This window comes from Tursiops truncatus, chromosome 2 (assembly GCF_011762595.2).
Source record: "Tursiops truncatus isolate mTurTru1 chromosome 2, mTurTru1.mat.Y, whole genome shotgun sequence".
NCBI classification, from domain to species: Eukaryota; Metazoa; Chordata; class Mammalia; order Artiodactyla; family Delphinidae; genus Tursiops; species Tursiops truncatus.
Genome location: NC_047035.1, coordinates 28,805,679 through 28,830,516, shown reverse-complemented (window position 1 = coordinate 28,830,516; position 24,838 = coordinate 28,805,679). Strand labels below are relative to the sequence as shown.

Below are 24,838 nucleotides of genomic sequence, written 5' to 3'. Positions count from 1 at the left end.
CTCCAGGGAACTGGGAGCCTCCCGCCCCCCCCCCCCCCGGCAGTACAGGCACCCCCCATCGCAGCCCTGTTGCCTGGTGAGCCACAGCACAGGCTTGGGGCTTGGAGGAGGGGAAGGCACACGTGGCAGATGGGTCTGAGTGCACGTGCGCGTGCGTGCCTGATGGAGGGTACCAGGCGCGGGGATGGCCGCTCACCGCCTAGGGGAGGGCGACTGCACACTTGGGGTTGGGGAGATGGGGGCGGAGTCTGTGAAAGGGGATCCAAGGCAGGGCTGCTCCTGCCCCAGTCCACACTGGCTGGCCTGCAGCTGCTTGGTCAGGTCTGCTCTGCCTCCCACCCCCCACCCTACACATCGAGGGGGCCCTTCACTCCTGACACCACAGTAGGTTTCCAAAGCTGGGCCAGGGACTTCTTTAGAAGAAATCAAGGGGGCCAGTTCTGGGGAGGCTGAAGCTTCTGCAGCGGCCTCCCTGTCATCCCCGTTGGAAGGCTGCTAACAATGCTAAGAGCACAGACACCCGGACCTGGGACCCTTGAAGAAGAAAGATCAGTATCTGGGCTGTTGGGGGGAGGGCGGGGGGAGAGTGGAAGAGGCCTGGGAGGTAGGAGGGGAGGGGACACACCAAGGCAGCAGGGTATGCAGTAGGGTATGTAGCAGTAGTAGTAACAGCTAGTAGTTGTAATAACAACAACAACAACAATACACCTGTGCCAGGCAGATCCTAAGTACTCTGTGCATGGTTTTTTTTGTGTGTGTGTGTGCATGTTTAATTCCCACAACAGCTTTATAAAGCAGCATGAAGCAGTGTTATTTTAACCTCCATTTTACAGGTGAGCTAGACAAGCTCTAAAGGGCTGAAAAAAATTGCCAGTGGTCACACGGTAACTACATTGCAGAGCCAGGGCTCGAATTTAGGTCCGTCTGACTCCAAGACCAAACTCTTATTCCCTGTCCCTAAGACATGCCGCTAAGACACCAGGCCTTTCTGCACACCTCCCTCCCACAGCATGCTCTCGACAGTCTCAGAGCAAGGATTTTCCCAACACGGATCTCCCTCCTCACTGGCGCTAGGAAGCCCCTTCCCCTCACCTGAACTGTAGGCAGGTAACCCTCTCCTATTCTGCGCCGGTACAGCTGAGACCCTCAGACCTACAGGAAGGGAGGGAAGGGAAGGGGGGCCGCCTCACAGAGGCGCCAGCAGGTGTGGGAGGTCCACTGGCAGGGAGGCCTGAGACTGCACTGGTCACTTCCACCTCATTCTCCAGACCTGGACCCTCCAGCCCCTGCAAGCCCACCCCTGCCTGAGTTCTGGTGGCTGCAGGTGGGGCTGCCAGCTCTCATACGCCACTCATACCTCACAGCCTGCGAGTCTGGCCAGGACTGAGCCACTTCCTCCCATTTCTCCTGCCCCAGCCCTCCTCTGTCCCTCAGGTGGAAGTCTGCCTGGTCTTCCTCAACAATGAGGAAGAGGAAGCAAGCCGTCCTTTCTGAAGGCTCCCAACAGATGGGCCAACTCCCTGAAGTTGCAGGGAAGAGGGTGTAATGAGGAACTCCTGCAGGCAGCTCACCCTTGGGACCAGCTGCAGGGCCTCTGACAACGGATGCAGAAACACTGCAAAAGGAAATCCACAGACATAACGGGGCCCCAGACACTCACACCCACTCTTATCAGTCTGACTGTCAAGGCTCTATTCACTCTTCCCTTCCTCTGGGAGCCTCACTGCTGCAACCAGTCCCTGACCACACCACAGACAGCCCTGGGCAGAAGACATAGCCAGCATCTGATCTCAACAGCCAGGGACCTCTGGGGCTTTCAGGAGCATCTATGGTGAGAAACACTTTCTCTCTACCGAAGAAGCAACGTGCAATAAGTAAAGAAAACAGTGCTGAAACCACATGTATTCTGCACACACGTGAGGGAAGGTATTGAAAAGGCTGTTGGGTGTTCTATGCTTGTGGTGACACCACGCCCTCCAAGGACAGCAACCAGAACACGTACTGCTCCCCACGTGCCATAAGCACCCCAACCGCATGCGTGACATTGGCTGGGGGAGTCCAGTGAGCCCTCACCACAGGGCAATGGGGCCAGGCCATGCATGACCACTGAGGGGACCAGGGCCACTCACAAGCTTGGGGCACTCAATGCGGCCATCCAAGAGACAAGACTGTTGTGAGTCAAGGTTACGCAGGCCAGGAAAGGGGTGCCCAACTTGGTCCCGGCGGCCACGGGGCCTCAGCTCTGACCTGGGGCTGAGAGCCGACTGAAGGACACCCCGACCCTGGGAGGCTAGCTAATGCTCCGAGCTCCTGCTCTTACTTGGGCCACCCCTGGCCCTGCAAACTCAGCACTAGGAAGAGGGGGAGTCACAGCTCATGCATCTCCAACCCGAGGCAAACAGACTTCAATATGGCACCCAACAAAGCCCCGAATCTCTAGGCCAGCCAGCTCACTGAGCACCAAAGAGGCTGTCTTAGGACAAAGTCTAAACTCCTTATCCAGCCCACAGGTCCCTGCAGATTGGGCTCCTGCCACTTCTCTCAACACTCCACGCTGGAGCCATCACTCAGTGCTGTTGCTGCTTTGCCTCCAGGTCTGTGCCCAGGCAGTTCCTCTGCCTAGCACACATTCCCAACCTTTTCATCTGACCAAGTCCTACTCACCTTTCAAGTTTCAGACACTGCTTCCTCTGGGAAGTCTGCCCTCATCCCAAGTCTGAGCCAGGTACTATACTCTGAGCCCATAACACCTCCTAAACCCCATGACTGGACTCAGCACACTGAATTCCGGGTGCCTATTTCTTAGTCCCCAGCAGACAGCAAACTCCAGGGGGCAGAGTCTGCAGATCATTGTACCTTGGCACTTGGCTTGTACCTGCCTCTTAGGCTGCTCATTCAAGACTGCACCCAAGGTGAGTCAGAGCCACTGCTCACGGCCAGTGTATCCACCGTGGGCTCCTGCCCAGCCCTGACTTCTGATCTCTCTCCCTGATGCACATCAGAGCTCCTGAGCACATCATGCTGAGATGAAGTGAAGAGGCCCAGCCGCCTAACCCCACCCCATCCCATCCCATCAGTGGCCCCAGGTCCTATCCAACTAAGCTGAACACAAATCCTTCTCTACTTGCGGGCCCGTAAGCCACTTGCCCCTTGACTGTCACTCACTGCCCCACACTACATGCAGGACAACTGACAAAGAGCCAGCCCCACTGTTGCCCCCTGTCCCATTCTTCTTCCCTCAAGGCTTCCCACTCCGGCCTAGGCCAAGGCCAGGGACATGAGCCTGTGGATCTGTTTATCTCATGCTCTGACCTGGCTGGGCTGAGCCTGAAGACACCGAGGTATCTGGCTAGGATGCCCGGGGCAGTGATGAGGGGCCCTCCCTAGAGGAGCCCTGCATGGCCCCAGCTGGCCCTCCAGTCCAGACTCACATCCTGAAAAGCTCTCTCTCAAATACTCTGGGGCCTTTGGCTACAGCCAGACTGGGCGAGTGGCCTGAAATTGCCATCTTGGGCCAGCTAGAGTTGCCCAAGCCCTAGGTAGACCTTGCCTCTGGGCACAGTGCGATGATCTCAATGCTGTGTGCACCCCCTCTAACTGGGAGCTCACACCCAGGCTGCAGGGCCCCATTTCTCCAAGCCACTGGACATACAAGTCCTGTTCTCAAGGGGTATGTAAAACCAATAAGGAAGGAGACGCCAGCCACAGAGATGAGGACCTGCCTCCCACAAGTGTCACTTCCCCTGGGGACGTGAGAGAGCAGGCCCCGTGTTGTGCCCGTTCCCAGTCCAGAGAGAGTCCCAGGATTATCACTTCTCCAGACTGAACTTCAGCCCTTAGAGGCCAGGGCATGAGTCCCAGGGGCTCAGCCATCAAGCTGGACAGGCTCAGAGGCTTGGCCAGGGTTCGAGCTGCCTGAAGTTTGAGCTTTGACTGTAAAAATGCCAACATTGAGATGCTTTTAAAGGGATACAGATAAGAGGAAATCCTTTGCCTTATTATGCACCCCCCAGGGCTTCATTCAGGCATCTACCTTTATCATCTCCTCCCCCACTACCCCACAAACACTCTCAGGATGTCCATAAAAGTCAGGATAGCCAGGTCCATTTTATAGAAGGGAAGCTGAGGCAGAAAGAAAACACTGAGTCGTAGGCAGAGCCAGGAAAGGACTGAGCCTCCAGGCCCAGCTTCCGCCCATACTCAGGGTGGGGGTGGGGGTGGGGGCGCTGGCTGCCTCCCTCCTAGACAAGGGCCACAAAGGATCACAGGCAGCTCAGGAAACCCCCTTCTACAGGACTCGGGACTCCCAGGGGGTAAAATGGAAGCTGGCAGGATTAGGCTCTGTCCAGAAGAGACAAAGCAAGTGTCCCTGCAGCCAGCCCTGCAGTGACCGAGCCTCTGGAGCGGGCTTCATGAGGCCTCACAACCCTCTCTATGCCCTACAGGGCTCACACCACCAGAGGCTGCTCCAGCTCCCCCCTCCCCTTCTGGAAGGGCCTGGCTCAACGGCAGGTCTAGGGCAGGGCTCCCCGGAGTCTGTGCCTGAGGCCCAGTGCCAGACTCTGTCCCAGACCAACATACAGAGAAGGCCATTCACAGGGACCTCCCTTAACATGGCCCTGCCCTGCTTACTGTGCCCGCCCACAAACACACACCCTCTGTAGCCCTGCAGGTCTGCCCACTGCCCCTTCATCCACTCAACAAGCATTTGCTGAGCACTGGCTGTAAGCCAGGCTCTGGGGAGACACAGGAGACGAGGTACAGTCCCTACCCACACAGAGCCCCCAGTCCAATGGGGGAGAAAACAGAAACACACACTGATTATAACGCAAGGTGGCCTGTCCTGGGGCTCGAGATACACACAGGGAATAAGTGACCCTGGGGAGAGTTCCCCGGCTTTGAGCCTTTGCTGGAGCTGTCACCTCTGCCTGGAAGCCCTGCCTCCACTGACAACCTGCCTCCCTCAAAGCCTCCCTCTTCCAGGCAGCCCTCTGGCACATACTGTTCTCACCCTTTCTGAATCTTCGTGCTCTTACTCCCTATTAACCACCAGCTCACAAGGCTTCTGCAATTCCCTTGTTTCCGCAGCAAGGCTGGGAGAAGCAGGGCCTGGAGGCAGTGTGGCCCAATGGAGAGGGCAGTGAACTGGTTGTCAGGTAATCCGGTGTCTGGTCCAGGAACCGCCGCTCAATGGTTTCTGCCTTTGAGGAATTTGGGAGCCAGGGGTTGGGGTGGGGGGGGTGGAGAAGCCCTGTGTCCAGGAATCACCCTTGTAATGCGCAACTGCCACAATAAACAGTAGCCACCAGCACTGCCCATGTGTCCAATGTGTGTGAGTATTGCTCACTTGTATAACCACTTATCCCCATCTGAGAAATGAGGAAACGCTGGCTCTGAAAAGTAACTTGTTCCAGGTCACAGCCGGAGGTCCTTTGTGAGGAGCCAGGATTCTAATCCAAGCCTACCAAGCCCAAACCAGGTCTCCATCACACTCTGCTGCCTGTCAGTGTTGAGCAGTGGTTCTCAAACCTACCCTGAGAGATTATTAGTTCATGGGTCTGGTAACGGGGAGGAAATCAAGGTGGGAAATCCACAATGCTTCATAAGCAGCCCAGGTGGCACCCGGGTGCTGGAGCAGAGGAACGGCTGGAGGGTCAGGGCCTGGCACAGTGCAGTTTCCAAGGACCCACTGCTCCTCATTCCCCTGGGAGCCACCTGCCAGGGTGTCGTGTCCTGCACAGGAGGCATGAGGGGTCCCATGAGCCCTAGGGCTGACCATGGCTCTTAGAGTGCCCAAGGCCCAAGTGAGTGCCCATGTTTACTGAGCTTCTACTATCTGCCAAACACAGTGCTGAGTGCATTGCTGGCAATGCCTTATTTAACCCTCACTCTTCTTTGTCCCATTTTACAGCTCTGGAATGGTATACTCAAAAGTATCTATTTAACACAAAAGAAGACAGTAACGGAGCAACAGAGGAACAAAAAAAAGACATTAGACAGAAAGCAAATAGCAAAAATGGCAGACATCAATCCAACCTTTTTAATAATTACTTTAAATGTAAATAGATTAACACCTCAATTAAAAGGCAGAGTTTGGGAAAATGGGTTTAAAAAAACCATGATCCATGGTGGTGCAGTGGTTGAGAGTCTGCCTGCCAATGCAGGGGACACGGGTTCGTGTCCCGGTCCGGGAAGATCCCACATGCCGCGGAGCGGCTGGGCCCGTGAGCCATGGCTGCTGAGCCTGCACATCCGCAGCCTGTGCTCCACAACGGGAGAGGCCACAACAGTGAGAGGCCCGCGTACCGCAAAAAAAACAAAACAAAACAAAACAAAAACCATGATCCAACTGTTAACAAGAGACACACACTTTAGATTTAAAGACACTAATAGGCTGAAAGTGAGAGGATGGAAAAAGATATACCATGCTAACAGTAACCAAAAGAGAGCTGGGAATGGCTATGCTAATATTAGACAAAATAGACTTTAAGACAAAAACTCTTATTAGAGACAAAGAAGGACACTTTATAATGACAAATGTGTCTACCCATTAAGAGGATATTACAGTTATAAATGTATTTGCACCTAACAACAGAGCCCCCAAAATATATGAAGCAAAAACTGTCAGAATTGAAGGGGAAAATAGACAATTCAACAATAAGAGTTGGAGCCTTCACTTTCAAGAATGGATAGAACAACTAAACAGAAGATCAACAAGGAAACAGAAGACTTGAACACTATAAAGCAAATAGACCCAACAGATATCCATAGAACCTTCCACTCAACAACAGCAGAATATCCATTCTTCTCAAGGGTACACAGAATATTCTCCAGGATAGATCATAAATTAGGCCATAAAACAAGTCTCAATAAATTTGAAAGGGTTGAAATCATACAAAGTATGTTCTCCAATCAAAATGAGATAAAATTAGAATCAAAAATAGAAGGAAATTTGGGGAATTTACAGGAAATGAAAGTTAGAAGTAACTTGTCAAGTTCTCAGCTCAGAAAGGCCACTCCTTCCTTACTCAGACCATATTCTCCACACCTTCTGCACAGCCCTAGGAAGCTGCAGATCTCAGATTTTTGCAAATGCCTGGGTAGCTCCACACCAGACACACACTGAACCTGACCCCAATCTTGATCACGGAATCAAAACAGCTGGGGAGGGAGAGCCCTTTAGGGCTGTAACAGCTTGTTATTCAGCCCTACTTCTCCCCGGGAAGACGGCCACAAGCAAACATCTTCACTTCCCCAGTCTACAGAATGTCCAAAAGGCAGATCCTTCCCAAAAGAAGGAAGCTAACATATACAGAGCACTTTCCCCACGCCAGGTACCTGACATACCCTAATCCACGCACACAAACTTCCCACCCAGGCATCTCATTGTCCCCATTCTACAGAGGGAAACTGAGGCTCTGTTATTAAGGTGGCAGAAGCAAGATTCAAAATCTTGTTGTCTGCCTTTAAAGTCCTTGGTCTTTCCATCATCCTTCCAGAAAAATCCCAAATCTACACTTGTTGTGGGCTTCAGAAGGAATGCTATACAGGAGAACCCCACAAAGCCAGCTGTGGATCCTCCCCTTTCTCATGCTCCCTCCCAGAACTGCTGCTTTTCCTGGGGCCATTTCCAAGCAGAGCATAGTATATAACACTCCCTCCCAAGAAATAATCCCAGCCCCAGCCTGCAGAAACAGTCTCCCCTCGAGACCGTGAACATCTGTAAGACCCCCTGGAAGCTAGGACAGCCCATAGGGCTTTGAGGTGGGAGGACTGCAGGCGTGAGCTGGGAGCTGCAGTCAGCAGGATCACCCTCTGGAATAAGAGCCTCCACAACACATGGAGAAAGGTGGCTTGTGCCTCTCTTCAGAGCCAGCCACCAAAGCAGGGCATAGCTGCGGAAGCTGAACAGATTCCAAATATCAAGGGATGCTGCATCTCACTCAGTCCAATTCCTTGTTCCACAAAGCAGCCCAGAGAAGGAAAGAAACTTGCCTGCAAATACACAGACAGGAGCAAGAATCAAGGCCCAGAAGCAAGGACACCAATAACAACGCTTCATGCCTCCATTTAGGAGGCCCCACCTTTTGGCAAGACACTGGGCAGGGCTTGGAGCCAAAGTGAAACCTCGACGTCACAAATGGAAGGCTTCTACTTCACCATCATCTCCACCTCTAACATTTCTTGGGGGCACTACTATGTGCCAAGCATGGTGCTGGGCACGCTACACACATGATCCCGTTTAATCCTCATGGCAAGGCAGGTATCATTACACTCCCGTTTCTCAACGAGGCACCTGAAGATCTGAGGTCACAGGAGTATAGAGGCAATGCCAGGACTGGAACCCAGAGCGTTTTCTGCAGGGCCTCAGGCTCAGCCTCCTGCTTGGGTACACATCAGGCTATTTGGGATGGATGGCAGCAGACTCTGGGCTGTTCACATCTCCCTGAAGAGCAGCTTCAGCTGGCCTGAAAACCAGTCATGTCCTGGAAGCGTGGCTGGTCAGGAAAGGTGAGTGAGCGGGGCCTGGGAGGCGAGTGGCTTTGAAAATGAAGATGCTCCTGGTGATTACCACCACTGGGCCAACCTGTGAAGCTCAACATCTTCAGTTCAAGAGGAAGCCACATCCCTCCCACACTCTCCAACCCCACACCCACAGTTGGCCAACAGCTCTTTAAAAATAAAGCGGTGACTCGCCCCAAATCCCCATGGGGCCCAGGTTCCTGCCCCTTCCCCTGGCACACTGAAATCTGGGTCAAGTCAGTCCACGCTTGGGTTCCTACTAGTGCCAATGCCCCCACCCAGGGCACTGAGCATCAGTCCCAGCATGACAAGCTACCTCTCTGCATGGGGCTCTCAGGAGGGTTTCCTCTCAAGAAATGAAACTACTGAATAAAAGTTGTTTATTGCACATCCTAAAGAAGGGAGACGGATAGTGCCCACCCACTCCAAAGATCACTGGTCCAAATCTCAGTTTCATGGCTGATGGGCCCGAAGCCCTGAGAGGTAACATGATTTGCCCAAGAACACACGGCTCATTACTTGGGTAGAGCTGTGTTCAGGGCCTCCCAGGGGATGTTCTCACACTCAGCACTCCCTCAGACCTGGCTCTGCTGCCTCTTCTCAGGAGAAAGGAAGCGGGGGGTGGGCAGGAGCGGTGTCTAGTTGTGTCTTCATCAGCTCTGGCTCATCTGCCTGGCCAGCTCCAGAAGGAGCTAGGACCTACCTGATGGCCTGGGGGAAGAGGGGGAGGGGAGTTTTTTCAGGGGGTCATCCTGCTGGTTTGGAGGATAAGAATGGGGATAATATGGCTCCCCAATACTTGCTAGTGACCAAGAAGAACAAAACCTTGCTGCCAGCAGAGGTGGGGCGGCTCTCAACATGGCTGCCTAGGGCCTCCTAGACGGGCTGCAGAGTGGGCACAGAGAGCCAGCCACCTGCCCCCCTCGTCCAGGCATCCAGTCAGTGTCACGGCCTTTCTCAGGTCCTGGTCAAGATCCAGGGCCTCGGCCAAATGCTCACACATTCCTTGCGTTTCTCCAGTCTCTGAGCAGCTGCTGCAGGCCCTCGTCTCCTGTGCTGATTTATTCTTTATTGTTCCTGAAATACACCCAGAGGCCTTTGGCACCAGGCACCAGCACAGCATCCAGCCCAAACCCCGAGTACACACCAACCAGGCTCTCTGGGACCTGAGCCAAGCCAGCCGGCATGATGGGCCCTGGGGTCAGACCCAGCAGCCAGGAAGGGAGGCCCAAGATCCCACCCACTCCAGCCTATGGTCCTAGAGCTGTTCTCAGACTACGGAGGCTGGGATATTTGGGGAGACAGAGATGCTTGCAAGGTTTCTGGGAGGGCTAAACTAAACCTTTCCACTCCTCTCATGCACGAGTGACTCCCCAGCAATCCCCCCCAACACACACACACAGCGGACCCCCACGTGTCTATCGCCCTGCACAGCAGGGCCTCGTGGCTCAGGCTGGGCTTCTCGCTACCCTGTAAAGTGTTTGGAGAGGGAGGCCTCAGAGGGGTCTTCCCCACCCTTCCCAGCCCAAAATATCTCCCCTATCAGCCAGCTAATGGTGCCTGAATTCCTACCATCAACACTTCATTCCTAGGGTCAAAGCATTGTTCCCTGTGCACATGAAAATAGCCAGTAGAAGTGTGGGAGCTGCCTGGTAAAAAGACAGGGCTTTGGGGTCAAACAAGATGTGTCCTGGCTTCTCCAATCACCTGCCTCTCTGTGGGCCTCAGTTTCCCTACCAGTAAACAGGCACAATATTTTCATCTCATAGTTATTGTGGGATTAAATGAGGGTTTTATACACACACACACACACACACACACACACACACACACACACACGGAGTGCCTGGCACAAAGTAAGAACTCGATAAATGTGATTTCATTTCCCCCTTGCTGAGCAGGGGCAGATCATTCATTATTAGTCTTCAACACCTGGAAGGGAATGAAATGGCCTCTTCCAGTTCCACAGCCAGCTGAGAGCAGGGCTGACCAGACAGGAACAGGACAAGGGGACTAGGAATCCCAGCAACAGTGCTGGGCTCTGCAGGCATCTGGCCTAGGGACCCAGGAGGAGCACACTCAGCACAGGCCTCCCCAGAACTCAGCTGCGCCAGCAGGGCCTGCAGGGACATGGCGGGACAAGAGTCCCCAGATAAAACCTGGCAGAGCTTCCCAGCCCATAGTGGAGTCTCCACCCTCCTGGGCTCCCTCTAAGAGCAGTAAAAGGGAAAGGCCATCACCTGAGGGAGGCTGGGGAGACGGTGGTCACAGAAAGTCTGAACAGGGATGCCAGAGGCACCGGGGCCTGCAGGGAGCAAGTAAGCCTGCCCCGAGGCCACCACAGTGAAAGTCCCACAAGTAGAAGTGGCCGCCTGGTTATTTTTGGTACCTCTTCTGCCCAAAGCCAGCAAGGAAAGGCAGCTGCTAGCAACCTGGAAGGGCTGTTTACACTCAAGTGTGCAAGCACTGTGCAAGGACAAAAAGAGCACCAGCAGCCACCGTGCAGGAGGGCCTCTGCCCCTGCCTTCCTCTCCCGTCTGTCCCTGTACAGTCCAATCTGCACGCTGCATAGCCCACAGAGCGTGGGTACTTCTGCTTTCAGTCAGATCCAGTCTCCTAACCACAAAACTCACTCACACACACACAAACAGACAAATAACTATGGAGCCAGCTGAAGACTGGGCCACACCCAGGAGCCGAGACAGTATTCCTCTGGGCTCTTCCTGCACTGAAGCGGCCCTTCCCCGTTTTGAAACTGGGAGGGGCAGGGACCAGGGGCAGGACAGAGGAGCCTTTCCTCTGTGAAGCGAAAGTGGGGACAGTCTATGGAACTTCAAGGAACTCGCTGCCTCTCAGCTTCCCCATTTGAAAGTGAAGGACTAGATGTCCCAAAGTGTTTTCCAGCTCTGGGTAAATCCTGGGAGATGGAGAGCCCAGAACTAGGACCCAGGGCCAGCTGAAGAGGTCAAAGCCAGGTCAGGTGGGATGAAGGATCTGAGGCCAGCCAGATGCGCCCCAAGAGCTGCCGGGCAGGCTGGGGGGAGGAGGAGGAAGGGGGAGAAAGGCCAGACTACTTGCACTCGCAGGATTTTGAGTTTCTGGGATCTCTTCCGAGTTCCAGGGCCTTCCCCTCCCAGGAACTGGCAAATTCTGGCAACAGCAGGCGGGCTTGGGGTCTCTGTCTGCCCAGCTGCTGGAAAAAGCTGGGAATCGAAATCCCCCACTATTTTCCCTCCTCTGGACCCCATTTCCCCAGAGAAGACGGGTGGCCTCAGAGGGAACCCCCTTCTGGCTGCAAGCCTGTTGTACTTCCCTCTCTCCAAGCTTCGGCCACTACAAATTTGCCCTGGCTGTTCCCCTCCCCCCTTCCTGAGACTCCTAGAGGAAGAAGCATTGCCTGGAAAATATAACACTCACCACAAGCTCCCTGTGGTTGGAGAGAAAGGCAGAGGGAACAGAGAGCACCTTCCCCGGCTGGCCATAGCACCAGGATCCGTTCCAGGAAGAGCAAGATCAAGAACCACTGCCTGGGACGGCTCAGGCCTCCAGCCCCTCTCCTCCCCACCAGTCCCTGAAAACCACAACCGGTAAGTTGAGTCCCGCAGGGAGCCCCCGACCCTCACCCCTGCAAAACCCCAGCTCTCTTCAGACATGTGTTAACTTTCTTCTTATATAATATCTTGGTGTTCCCCCCACCCTCCCACTCCACCCTTGCTACCTGGTGAAACAGCCAAAGTGCTTTTAGGAGCAACTCCCACCCCAGGCTCCACCCGAACTCCACTGAGGTCACACTGAGAGGCTTCAGGTGAAGCGAAGACAAGAGGATTTTTTCCTTGGCTTTCTAAAGCAGCCTTCCTCCCACCCACCTGAGCAGTTCAGCCTGAGGCCTGGGCGGGTAAGTTCCCGAGAGCACAATGTGATCTCTGGGAAGCTGAGCCCTTAACCCTCCGCTGCAGGGACAGAATCCCTTGCAAAAGTACACAGGCTGCAGGGTCTGGGCTGGTCCAGGCTGGAGTGCTCACACAGTTTTGCCCAGGGCCTAGGGAGTTCGAAAATGAGCTTCATTTACATAAGCCCAGTGGCCTGGAAGGGTACCCTCCTACCACAAGCAGGTGACCCTTCATTTCCTTTTCCCTGGAAGGAGCAAAAGGCAAACAGGAGCTGGGCTTGGTAGGAACTGGTGAAATGCTAGCCATCATCTGTTGAGTACCTACTGTGTGCCAGTCACTTTGCATGCATGATCTTGTTTAACCTTTGTAGCAACCCTATGAGTAATTATTATCATCCCCATTTTATAGGTAGGGAAACTGAGGCTCAGGAAGTTAAGCAATGCTCAAAGCCACACAGCAAGTGGGGCAGCTGAAGAACGAACCCAGGTCTGCCCAGGCCTCATTCCTATGCCCCTGCCAGGCTTCCTTCAGAGTCACTGCCCAGGTTATTGTCCACACACCATCCAGGAATGGTGTTCTGAGTGCGGGGAGGGAAGTAGGTGTACACAAGTTTTGCCTGATGGCTCTGGAATCCTAACTGATGTCCCACTGACTGTTATTGTTCCCAAGTGCATGACTGTGAGAGCCCCTGTAAGTGTGCGTGCGTTGGGGGTGGAGGGAGGGTGATCTGGATTCCAAAGAGCAGTTTCCAACACTGAAGTTATGCTGTAATGCTTCTGATTCATAAAATGAGCTCACAGTCTCACGATATCCTGAATGTTGCTTCGAATGCAAATGCAGATCCCACAAGTAAGAACTGGGGATTTCAGCACACTCCACCCAGCTCCAGCCCAGCTCCAGCCCAGCTCCAGCCCAGCTCCAGCCCAGCTCCGAGGAGTTTACTTAGTTCAGCCCCACACAGCCAGAGCGATCCTGCCTGTGCAGAAGCAACTCTTCCAATGGAACACGACCCCTGGCTGCATTTCCTGCAGCCTGTGGAGTGTCAGGGAAGAATGGAGCCCCCAGGCTGCTTCTGTACTAATTCGAGCACACACAGGAAGGGTGCCAATTGGCCTGGCCAAAGGAAATGCCCAAGTTAGCAGATTCCCAGGCAGGAGGCTCCAACACTCACCCTGAGGTCCCACTGGGGTCAGGATTACTGGGACATATTCTCCAGAAGGCCAGCCATAGGGCAGTGCCAGGAGACTGGGTTCACCAGCATCAGACTCACACATGGACCAACCCTTTTGAAAACAATGGCACAGTATGAATCCCGCAGCAGGACTCACTGGGCCCACCACACGCTAAGTCCACGTTTTCTGGATGGAGATCTTTCATTCATTTTGTTCAGCTAACATATGCTAAACACCTACTAGATGCCGGACACTGTGGGAACAATATAGAGCATATGCTAGAGCAGAGCTATGATAGTACTGAAATGTGCTTTCAACATTTGGTATATATGTACTAACTTGCAAAATCCTCACCTCAACTCTTCGAAGGTATAGAAACTCTAGCTCCCAGTTTATGATTTGACCACCACATTACAGTATGTGCACAAATGACTATATAAGGTGGAAATGAGTATTCAGAAGAAGGCTGAGGCTTCTCCAAAGAAGTGACATTTGAAACAGGATTAGAAGGATACGCCGCAATCTCCCAGCTATTTGTGGCCATGCCCATTCCACCAGGAGCAAGGTTTCCTTCTGGGAGACCCAACTGCAGGAGAGGGGCTGTCAATGCCAAAGATTCCTGGACTGGACCCACTCCCCTTCCAGGACACTCTGCTCCATGCGCACCCCCCTGCCAATCCTTCTCCCACTCAGGGGCCCAGAGGCCTTGTCTCCACTGGGCATCCCTTCCCTGAGTTCTGCAGCCACAAGAGGCCTTCAGCGGAAATCTGTAACTGCATATTGCCTTTTTGTTTCTCCATTTATTAAAAGCAGCAGCCCACAGGGCTAAACACTCAAGCTATTTTTAAATCCCACATTTAAAAGTTGAACTCTCATCCCCATGGGCACTCCAGGGCACTCTTTCCTAGGGTGGAGTGAGGGGCTGACAGAGCCAGGAGGAGTGTGGGTTCTTCCCGATGCTTTGAGAGACCACACTGGCAGTGGTCAGGTCGTCCCAGAGCAAGCTGCATGGTTGGGGGGCGGGGGAGGAACCCTCCAGGTTCTTCACCCCGCTGGCCTCTGGGAGCTACTCAGACCAGAGTAACCTGCCAGAGGCCAATCCAATTAGAGTGGAGACTGGGCCAGAGCCATACAATGAGATGGTTTATCACAGTAACTGAGTGTTTACACCCCTATTATTCACTGTCCAGAGCCGTAGGAAAAGGAGGATCCACAAATTCCCAACCAGGGATGGTTTCTCCTTTCCCCTTCATCCTGAAGCCATCTAACAGCCTGTGAAAAGGGTGCATTTCTCTGATGTTAAAGCGGCACATGCACACCATCCCTAAGAGGTTCTGGAGCAAGACAAGTGGTTTCCTTCCCTTAGCCGGGGCCCCACAAGGGAGACGAGGCTTCTCCTCAGAGCTGCGTTTCTTCCACTTGCATCAGGCCTCCAGTCTCAATCCTGAAGCTGCAGCGCCAAGGAGAGGCCAGACCTCCAGACTGCCACCAGGCCAGGCTCCCCCGGTTGGAGCAGGCCAGACCTTCCCTCCATCCAGCCACAGCTGCCAACAGGGATCCCCTGAACACACGTGCCTAGGCGGCCTCCAGACTCACCCAAGGCCAGCCAGGTCTCCCCCATCCCACCGTCCCCTGAGCGAGGCTGCACAGGCTGGCACACAGGTCCCAGGTGGCGCCGTGGAAGCAGGAAGTAGCCACTAAAGTTGTGACCGACAAAGTTTTAAATGGGGGAGAGTAACTTCCCCTTTCATCCTTGCAGCAGCTCACTCTGGAGGCTGGGCTGCAATACCCAGGGGCTCCCACTTCAGAGTGGCAGGTATCTCTTCTAGGTCCGCCTTCCTGAGGCTTCCTTGGGGCTGAGGCTTGAAAGCGTCAGGCCCTTATCCAGAAGCCTGGTGGGGGCCCTAGAGGTGCAACCTGGTGCACACGCTCCTGGATGTGTGAGTTGTAAGGGGGGTATGACTACCGCCACCAAGCCGGCCTTACCCAGGCTCCAGAAAAAAAACCCGGGCTCCCGAGTTCCGCACAGGCACCACCAAACGCAGCACAAGGTGAGGCGGCGGGAGAACTCCGCAGGCCGCGGCTGCACGGGGCGTGAGGGGTTGGGCGAAGGATGACAGGTCTGAGGTGCGCCAGCAGCCGGCAGCGCCGGGGTGCGCGGGGTGAGGCCGGTCCGCCCGCCCTAAACGCTCCAGCTTAGGCCTCAGCTGCACTGGCCCCGGTTCCCTGCCACCCCTGCAACTCTGTCCCCCAAACTCCGGGCGCGCGTGCAGTTTCCACGTCCGCTCTCGGGTGCACACGGGAAAGGGAAAGGGCTCCCGCACCAAGTTCCCGCAGCTCGCGAGACCCTCCTGTACCTCCCGGACCCAGGCTCAGTCACGCAAGCCGGTCCCAGCGGACACCACGTTTCGCTCAGGCGGAGGAGGAGCCGCCGCTACCGCCGCGGGCCGGGTGGCTTGGGAGGGTTTTCCTGCCGGGGCCGCGCCTGGGTGGGCGGGGGCCGCGCGCGAGCTGCGTAGCTGCACAAACACGGCGGGTTGGCTCTGCACAGGCACTTACGGGCGGGGGGTGCGGGCCGCCGAGGGGGCGGGCGGCAGGGCGGCAAACGCACGTACACAAGCGCCCCCCCCCACGGCCGCTCGGGCAGCAGAAGTTGCCACGCCGCGCCCCCCGTGGCTCCGCGCCCCCGCTCCGGGCCGCGCCTGCACAGCTGCAGCCCGCGCCCCCAGCCGCCACTGCTTGCGCGCAGCCCGGGGTCCCTTGGCCGCCGCAGCCAGGCCGGGCTCTGCGCCGAGCCGCGTGCAGGCCTCGGCCGCCGGCCCAACAGCCCCACTTACCCTGCTCCTACCCGAGCTCCGGCATCGGCTGTCCCCTTTCCGCCGCGGGCCGCCGCCTTCGGTCGCCTCCCAGGCTCCAGCCGCCTGCACGCACTCCCGATTTTAAAAACAAACAGGCGCCGCCGCCTCCCCGCGACGCTCGCAGAATTTCCGCCAGCTCGCGCCTCCCGAGGCCGGGAAGTTTGCTGGCAGGGCCCGGGCGGGACGCGCGGGCTGTCACCCCTCGCTCCCGGCACAGGAGCCTCGGCGCACCCCGCGCCCGTGGTGTCCGCCTCGCGATCGCTCTCCCTCCCTCCGTGTCACCCCCGAGTCCTCCGATGCAGTGTCAGGATTGCACTGCTCTGACTCATCGGTTGAGCTCACAGCTTGAAAAAAAAAAGAGAGAGAGAGAGGGCGAGAGGCAACAGCGAAGGAGGAGGACTCTCTGGCGTGCTACAAAGGATTGCACAACTCGGGGCTGGGAGCGCGGAGCGCCCAGCGGCGGGCCGGCGCGCGCGGCACGGCGGCGAGCAGGAACCAGCTCTACCACTTCATCAGCACAACTGTCTCGGGTCTGCCTCTCAGCCAGCAGGCCCGGCGCCGCCCACTTCCTGAGACCAAATAAGGCCGGAGAAGGCGTCTTTAAACCTCCGGCGGCTGCCCAGGCTGGGGATTTCCAGCAGACCTCACCTCCACTCCTAAGTCAGTCGCCACCCTCCCCCAGCCCAGGCCGGCGCCCCCGATGGCTTTGCTGGAACCAACAGGCCACGCGGCTCGTTCCTTTCACACCAAGGTCAGGACGAGACGGTGACGAAATGTTTGGAAACCCAGCGGGCCTGCCAGGAAAGTATGTGTGTGATGTTGGGGAGGACACAAGTCGCTTTCTTCCACAAAGAAAACTCTCGTTTTGGATACGGTAAAGCATGCTTAATCCTCTCCAAGGCACTTCATTAACAGTCTCCCCAAGCTTCACTGTTTGGCTTAGCATCCTCGTGGTGTTAAGGTTATTGAGAAACTGCTCCCAGCCCCTATAAAAGACCCATGTCTTGATTACTTAGGTGTGAAAAGCTCCTTGGTTTAATTCTAGCAGCTGAGGCCCAAGTTAGGCAGCTTTTGACTGCATGCCTATATTTCGCCTACCTTCCCTACCATCCCCTGATGCCTCCTTAACTGGCGGGAAGATGGGAAACCTTTCTGCTACTCAGGAGGTTCTTGCTGGCCCCCACATACCATGAGGCTCCAGGGCCAGGAGAAAGTCCTGGGGAGGGAGCCCTTTTTTCCTAGTTCCTTTCGTTTGTTTTTGTTTTTTCTTTTCCCCAAGGAGATGGGTCAGAAGGAGATTCTTCTTTGAAGGAAAAACCACTGAAGAATACACTGTGTCCTGGCAGCTGCTTTTCCCCTGTGGCCAGTACTGAGAAGCAGGTGCATCCCTTGCTTTCTCAGGGGGAAGGGGAGGGGCAGCAGAATGTGATTCTCACGGTCCCTCTGAACCTGCAGGGCAAGGACCTTCCCCACCGTGCCCCTCCCCCTGCCCCCAGTGGATGACAGAGATGACACTGGTACCTTCTGCCTAGAAACCTTCAGAACCCCACACTTGCTTCTAAGGGGCGTGACCTTCCTGTCCTCTTCCATCCCTTCACTGGCGGGAGCACCTGTGTGCATCTGGAGCTCACACCTTACCCAGGAGGAAAAGGGCTTATCTGCACCATGGTATGACAGAAATGTCACAGTAATGACAACTTAGTCTCATCTGCAAAATAAAGATAATTATGCCAGGGGACTGGACCGGATGACCTTTTAAAATTCCTTCCAGTTTAAAATCCACGATTCTGTGATTGTAAAAAGTGAATGGAGGAGCCAGGGAAACGACCTCCAACAAAGAAAAGCCCAGGCTCTCGGATTTAGCATCTGCTCTGACAGTATTGTTCCTGACAATTCTCAAAGGATGTCCCCACGCACAGCCTACTGAACAAGCCTGTGTGTGAGAGAGTTTCATCCCGCTCATTTTATGGATGCAAACATTGAGGTTCAGAAAGGTTGAGTGACTTGCACAAGACCACAAGGCAAGCCAGTAGTCTGTCATCTCTCTGTTCCTCTTCCCATCTCCCCAAAAGAAAGCAATGAGCAATTGAGGGACTGGGACGCTCAGGCATGCTGGCCCCCAAGTAGAGGCTGGACTCTCAGGACTCCTGGCAGAGGTTCTGTGTAAAACCTTTTTGTTTTTTCCATTTGTCTGATTTTTCTCCTTCCCACTGACACCTCATCTAAGTGAGGGAAGCAAAAGCAAAGCCACCTGGTCTGCAGTGCTCACTCCTCTGCAAACCTGCAGCCATCCCGACCTCCCCCTTGGGCCTGGCCCCCAGAGCTGGCCTCGAGCCAGTCCAGAGCAAGTCCCCCGATAGCCAGTGTAGACAAGCCCAGGGATGTTCCCCACCAAGCAGAACCCTGGCTGGGGAGCACATTTCTAGAAGAGCCTGCCACCAGGAAGCCAGAGCCTAGCCTCCAGGGAACAAGTGGGAGCTGCTCCAAAGGGCACTCCTCAGCCTTGTCCCGCCAGGACTCCCTCTCTGTCCCACGCCGGGATGCTGGGCCAGGCCCAGGAAGCAGCGCAGGGAGCAGAGGTAGGTGGCAGGATGCATGAGAAACAGAAGTCATTGACCTGGAACAGCCCTGCTCATCTTGGAGCAGCTCATGCTCACAAAGGAAGAGAGGGAGGAGAAACGGCATGTGCGTGTGTAGGGGAGGAGGGCCCAAGACTGTCCCAGATGGCCCCTGCCTGGCAGGAGAAGTCTCCCTCCCAAAGGCAGGCAGCTGAGGATGTATAAAGAAAGCTGCAGCTCTTCCAGGAAAGCCCTGGAGGTCAGTTTTGCTGCAGATATGACAGTGCAGAATCACTGACATGTGAAGTGAAAGTTTTGATTTTAGAAGCTCCAGCCCTTCCTACAGAGGCAGCTAAGAAGGGTGCCTTTTGGGTAAGAAAAAAAAAAAGGTGTTCCAGGGACCTTACCCATACAGCAGACTTTTCTCCACCAGCAAGCTTCTTTACAAACTGCAGAAAAGAGAGAGGTACAGAGCTCCAGTTCCCAGGGAGTGCATCCGCTGAGAAACACTCCAGGAAGCAAAGCACCCTAGACAGGATTTCAAACTCTGGGTCCCAGTGACAGTAGAATATGGCATTAGAGAGGCTTCCTAGAATGGCATCAGCTCTCTGGACTCCACTCAGAGTGATCCCTCACTGCCCTGAGTGGTCATCGTCAGTATCCACTTCTGGGACAACTTGAGACCATTAAGAAGCTTCCAAGGGTGAATTCTGTGCTATGTGAATTATATCCCAATAAAGCTGTTATTAAGAGAAAAAAAACCAAAGCTTCCAAGGAAGCCAGGTTCTCACCACCCATCCACTGCCTCTAACTTCCTGCTTTCATCATTCACGATTTAAAAGAGGAGTTTTCGGGCTTCCCTGGTGGCGCAGTGGTTGAGAGTCCGCCTGCCGATGCAGGGGACACGGGTTTGTGCCCTGGTCCGGGAAGATCCCACATGCCGCAGAGCGGCTGGGCCCGTGAGCCATGGCCACTGAGCCTGCGTGTCCGGAGCCTGTGCTCCGCAATGGGAGAGGCCACAACAGTGAGCAGCCCGCGTACCGCAAAAAAAAAAAAAAAGAGGAGTTTTCTTCACCCCAAACCCCATGTCTGCTTCCCTGTCCTTTTTCCATTGTCCTTTCTCTGTCAGGACTTTGCATCAAGGCCAGCACACATGGTGTGTTTAAGTGAATAACCAACCTTTACAGGAATGTGGGGAATAGGGGGTACAAATACCTTTGAGGAAATCCCAAGTCCACAATGCTGGGTTCCTTATGTCCCTTATGTTCCTTGTGTCCCTGTTGTCATTTCCCTTTTCAGAATAAAGGTACTACCTCTAGGACCTAATTACCTACAGTTAAAACAGAAGAAAGACAAAGTTGTAGAAAGAGCAGGGAACCAGGACTGAGTTTGGGTCCTGCCTAACTAAAGCCAACCCACTGTGTGATCTTAGGAAAGTTGACACTTACCTTCTCCAAGTCTTGCATTTTGGCTCCCTAGGAGATGTACTGTGAGTATTTGCTACACAAACAATAAAAGAATGCCTACTTTCTCGGGACTTTGGAGAATCACAAGGACAAGAAAACTGCTTTATCATGCTATGTACCTATACGAGGTGACAATTTTTTTTTTCTTTTTTTACTGTTTTACCCTATATCCCCTTCTCCCAAAACTAGCTTCTCCCTTTCAAAAACCTAGTCCAGTCAAGATTCCTTTTCCTCTGAAAGGACCCCAGGTCCACCCCCATCAGCCTCAGGGTGACCCTATGCTGGGCTCTTCCCAGAGAGACTCTTTCCAACACTGACTCAATGTCCCATCCAGGTGTCTCTCCAAGGCTTCTGCCCAGTCCCTGCTCTTTGCGTCCTTCCCTCCAAGCTTTTCCACTGTGCGCCCTCCCAGCCCGAACAGGGACGCTCCTTTGATGTCTGTGCCTTCTCTTCACCCCTTTTTTGCCACGTCCTTTCTGAGGGAGCAGGGAGCTCAAAACCCCAGCTGTGAAGTTAAGCCACCGTGTGCTGAGAAGTCCCTGCACTGTCTTCTCTTTTACCCATGAAAACCCAGGGGGCCCTCCGCCTGAGTTCACAGTTACCTCACCTGTTCCGGGGCAGGGCCATGCCTGCCGCAGCAGCCTACAGCTGTCCTCATCCCGTGGCCCTCCTACCCCCGCCTCCACCTCCCTCTCTCGCAGGCCTGGGCCAGGTTCTGAGTGCCTTTGTCAAGCCTAAGAGGGAACTTCTGCAGATGCCCCCAGTTGCTGCTGTCACTCTAGGAGAGACGTCTGGCTGGGGATAGGGAGAAGGACAAAACAGGTGTGGCCACCACGGAGGGTGGGCCGGCAGGGCCACGGGGAGAGAAACACCCTTTCTTCACAGAACCAGAGCTGCCAGCTTCCCGAAGGCCTCGTTTCAGCACAGTCCCATGTCCCCTGCAGAACCCCAGGACAGACTCCTTCACGATCTGATTTCTGGAGCTCAGCCTCCCTACCTTGTGTTTGTGGGCCAGGAGGAACGGGCACTCCGAGATCCAGGGTGTGCACTGGGCATGCTTTAAGGCATTATTTTTAAATGAAAACAAATACAAATGATGCGCCTTGGACTAGAAGCCAAAATTCATATTCATGGGAATGTCCAGGTTAAGAGCACAGGCTGAGACCTGAGTCCAATTCTTGGCTCACACTAGCTTGATGATGTTGAGCAAGTTTCTTAACCACTTGGTTTTCTCATGTGCAAGAAGGGGATGATAAGAGCTTAAAACAGTGCCTGGCGTACGTTAAGTCTTCCTAAGTATTGACTCCCATTTTTTCTCATCTCCTAACTGATCTTCTAGTCTTGCACACCTATCACCCACACTGCCATCAGAGTGATCACATCCCTTTTCAATACCTCCCATCATCTACTGCAAAAAGTTGAGACTGTTAGCCAGACTGTTAGGCACTTGCAGTTCTGGAATGATCTGGCTCTGCCCTACTTCCCAGCCCCAGGCCTACATAGCCTAACAACCTGAAGTTCCCCAAGATGCCTTCTTTCTCACACGTGCTCCTCCTCCCCCCACTTTCATCCACAGGTAAACCTGCCATACCCTGGTCCTGACTTAAGCTTAATGGCAGCTCTTCCAGGAAGCCTTCCTTGACTCCTCCAAGCAGAGCACGGCCACTGCAGTGTACACTGCTGGAGCCCTTCCAGAGCCCCTTAACCAGGTTGGTGCACTGTGAGTGCAGCTGCTGCTAGTATTGACTCCCAGCTACTGTGAGTGTTGACTGCTAAGGGCTCACAGCTGCCCCTGTGAGGGGGCTCAAAGGGAGCCTTTGCTAGGAGAGAGCACTGCAGCCAATGATTGACAAGGGGGGTGGGTGGAGAGGGGTGGGTCCAAAAGAAAGGTGGGATCAAATCTGTGGTGATGCAGTTCCTATTGCAGGGCTCCCTGTGGTATCTGGCTGAAGCTAGCTCCAGCTGCAACACATCCCTCCTTGCTTAGCTTCTTCCCCAGCCCAAATCTGCTTCTCTCACTTCCTACCTCCCGGGAGAACTTAAATCAATCCCAGGCACCCCGAACTGTCTTGGTCTCTGTCCCTAAGGATGAGACCAGCCACTCTCTCTCCTAACTCCCATGGCACGGTCTGTTTATCTTGACTCCATCCCCTACACCTTGCTCTACAGCTGCTTCCTGCACCATCTCCCTACTAGGTTCAGAGCTTCTGAAGGGCACAGCCTAGATCTTAGTCACCTTGTATCCCTGGTGCCTACGTAGTGCCTGCACATGCTGGGTGCTTAGTAAGTGCTTGTTGATAAATGCACAAATAACATTTGTGGAGTTCTGAGGTAGGCAATAAAATGTAAGTATTATTATCACTACTTTTATTACTAGTCTGTTTCCTCCATTCTAAGATGCACATTTTAATATCTCTGAAGTGAGGATGCATCTTACAACTGATAGCACATCAAGGTTTAATTAGCAGCATTTTCTTTTTCATAGTTGTAAATAAAATAATGGTCATTTTATAATCATTGGCTTCTTAGGTTCAGTGGTGTATGGTATTATTATTATTTTTGGCCATGCCACACAGCTTGCGGGATCTTAGTTCCTCGACCAGGGATCGAACCAAGGCTCCGGCGGTGAAAGCACCGGGTCCTAACCACTGGACCGCCAGGGAATTCCCTGTATGGTATTACTACTACTACTACTACTGAGACTGGATCTCCTGGGTTCTGGGGACTGCAAGGCAAAGTCCACAGAGCTAAGTCCCCATTACCTGAGCTCAGTAGCTGTCAGGCAAGCTCTCGAAGTGACCTGCATTTGCCCAGGGACCAGAAGGACCCCTGTGTCCAAACACCTCTGGAAATTCCCATGAAAGCAGGCCAATGTGATGTGGAACAAGCTCTGGACTGGGAGTCAGGAAAGTGACGTTCTAAGCCTAGTTCTTCCTCTGATTTTCTGGATGACCCCAGGCGGGACCTATCAACACATTTACTGAGCACCTACTAAATGCTTGACATGATGCGAGCCCAATGGGTCCACCCAGTGCCCTGAGAGGAAGCCATTATCCTCATTTTATAGATAAGGAAGCTGAGGTTCAGAAAGGTTAAACAGCTCTTCCAAGGTCAGACAGATGGTATTTGACCTCTGGGCTCTCTGAGTCCTTCTCTCGGCTATATGAGGATACCTCCCTGGGCCTGTATTTTCCCAGAAAAAACGTCAAATAATGAGGCGTCACAGATTGGAGGCTCACAGGCCATTCTCATTCCCAGATACACTGTATTTGACCCATCTCATGTATTTTATTTTAATTGAATTAAATTGATTTTCACCATTTATTTAAATCAGGAGGTTTAAGCTAAAAATCGGGATTTCTGGTTTGTCATGAAAAAAGGTGGAACACTGGCCACATTGGGCCCTCCTTCTCACAGGTGGAGCTAAGTAGCAGCACAAGGGGAGTGGCTTCAGGAGGGAAATGGCACTGTGATGGCACGCACACATTCCAACTTTCCACAGATTCCACCCCTTTCTAGGCCGTGGGTCACTATTGTTTCTCATCTCATCTGTGCTGTTTTCTTGCGCCCAGCCAGCCCCTGTTATTGAGATCGCCCCTGTTCCCCACAGGCCTTTGAGTGGGTGACCCTTAGACCAGATGAACTCCTGTGCCCTCTCCAGCCCTCACAGCCTGTGGCTCCTCCCAGAATCTCCCAGCGGCCTCCCTCCAAGGAGATCACTTCATGAACCTATTTCAGAACCACTCAGGCAAGCCCCTGCCTGGCACCTTTGCCTCCATCACGGGGGCCCCACTGTTGGTCCCTCCCAGCCCCAGCCGGCCCCACCGAGAGCATCCGTCCCAGCCAGTTCGGAGGGCTGTAGGCGATGGAGGGAATGGCGGAGGTGGTGAACCAGGCAGGTGTGGAGAGGTGCTAGCGCAGCTCAAGGGGCGGGGCCCCAGCCAGGGAGGGAGGGAGGAAGGCAGGACTTTGCACTTCCCAACAGGAAAGTGGTTCAAGGAGATACATGTATGTGGGGAGGCTCCGCAGTCACAGAAGATGAGCACCGTTTGACACATAAGGAAGGACAAGCAGTAACTCATCAGGCGGAAAAATGTACAGTCTCAGCAGCAATTTAAAATATGCAGATTAGAACACCATTAAGGGCCCATTATGGCCAGAGTCAACGTGACAATAAGTAAATAAATTAAACAAGAAAACTGTTGGCAGGGTCATCAGGAAACTGCACATACATTGCTGTACCACTATAAACTGTTCAAATCTTTCTAGAATGTGATTTGCATTGTGTTGCAAGAGTTTAAGACTCCATCAGGTAATTACGATCAGGGAACCAGATCCCACGAAAACAACTTAAAATAGCACCACCGGGCT

At 54.0% G+C, this 24,838-nt stretch overlaps 1 protein-coding gene across 4 annotated transcripts in view; it reads right to left on the bottom strand.

The window, feature by feature from the left end:
- Positions 1–24,838, bottom strand: part of MIDEAS (mitotic deacetylase associated SANT domain protein) — a 66,892-nt gene that overhangs the window by 24,909 nt on the left and 17,145 nt on the right. The window contains exon 1 of one of the 4 annotated variants that reach the window (XM_033850878.1): positions 19,409–19,432. The exons of 1 other annotated variant lie outside the window; for it this stretch is intronic. The gene's annotated coding sequence lies outside the window, so the exon portion shown is untranslated. Of the gene's footprint in view, positions 1–16,422; positions 16,571–19,408; positions 19,433–24,838 lie in introns of those variants that run through there. 2 more of the 4 variants (XM_033850876.2, XM_033850875.2) reach the window with 2 other exon arrangements.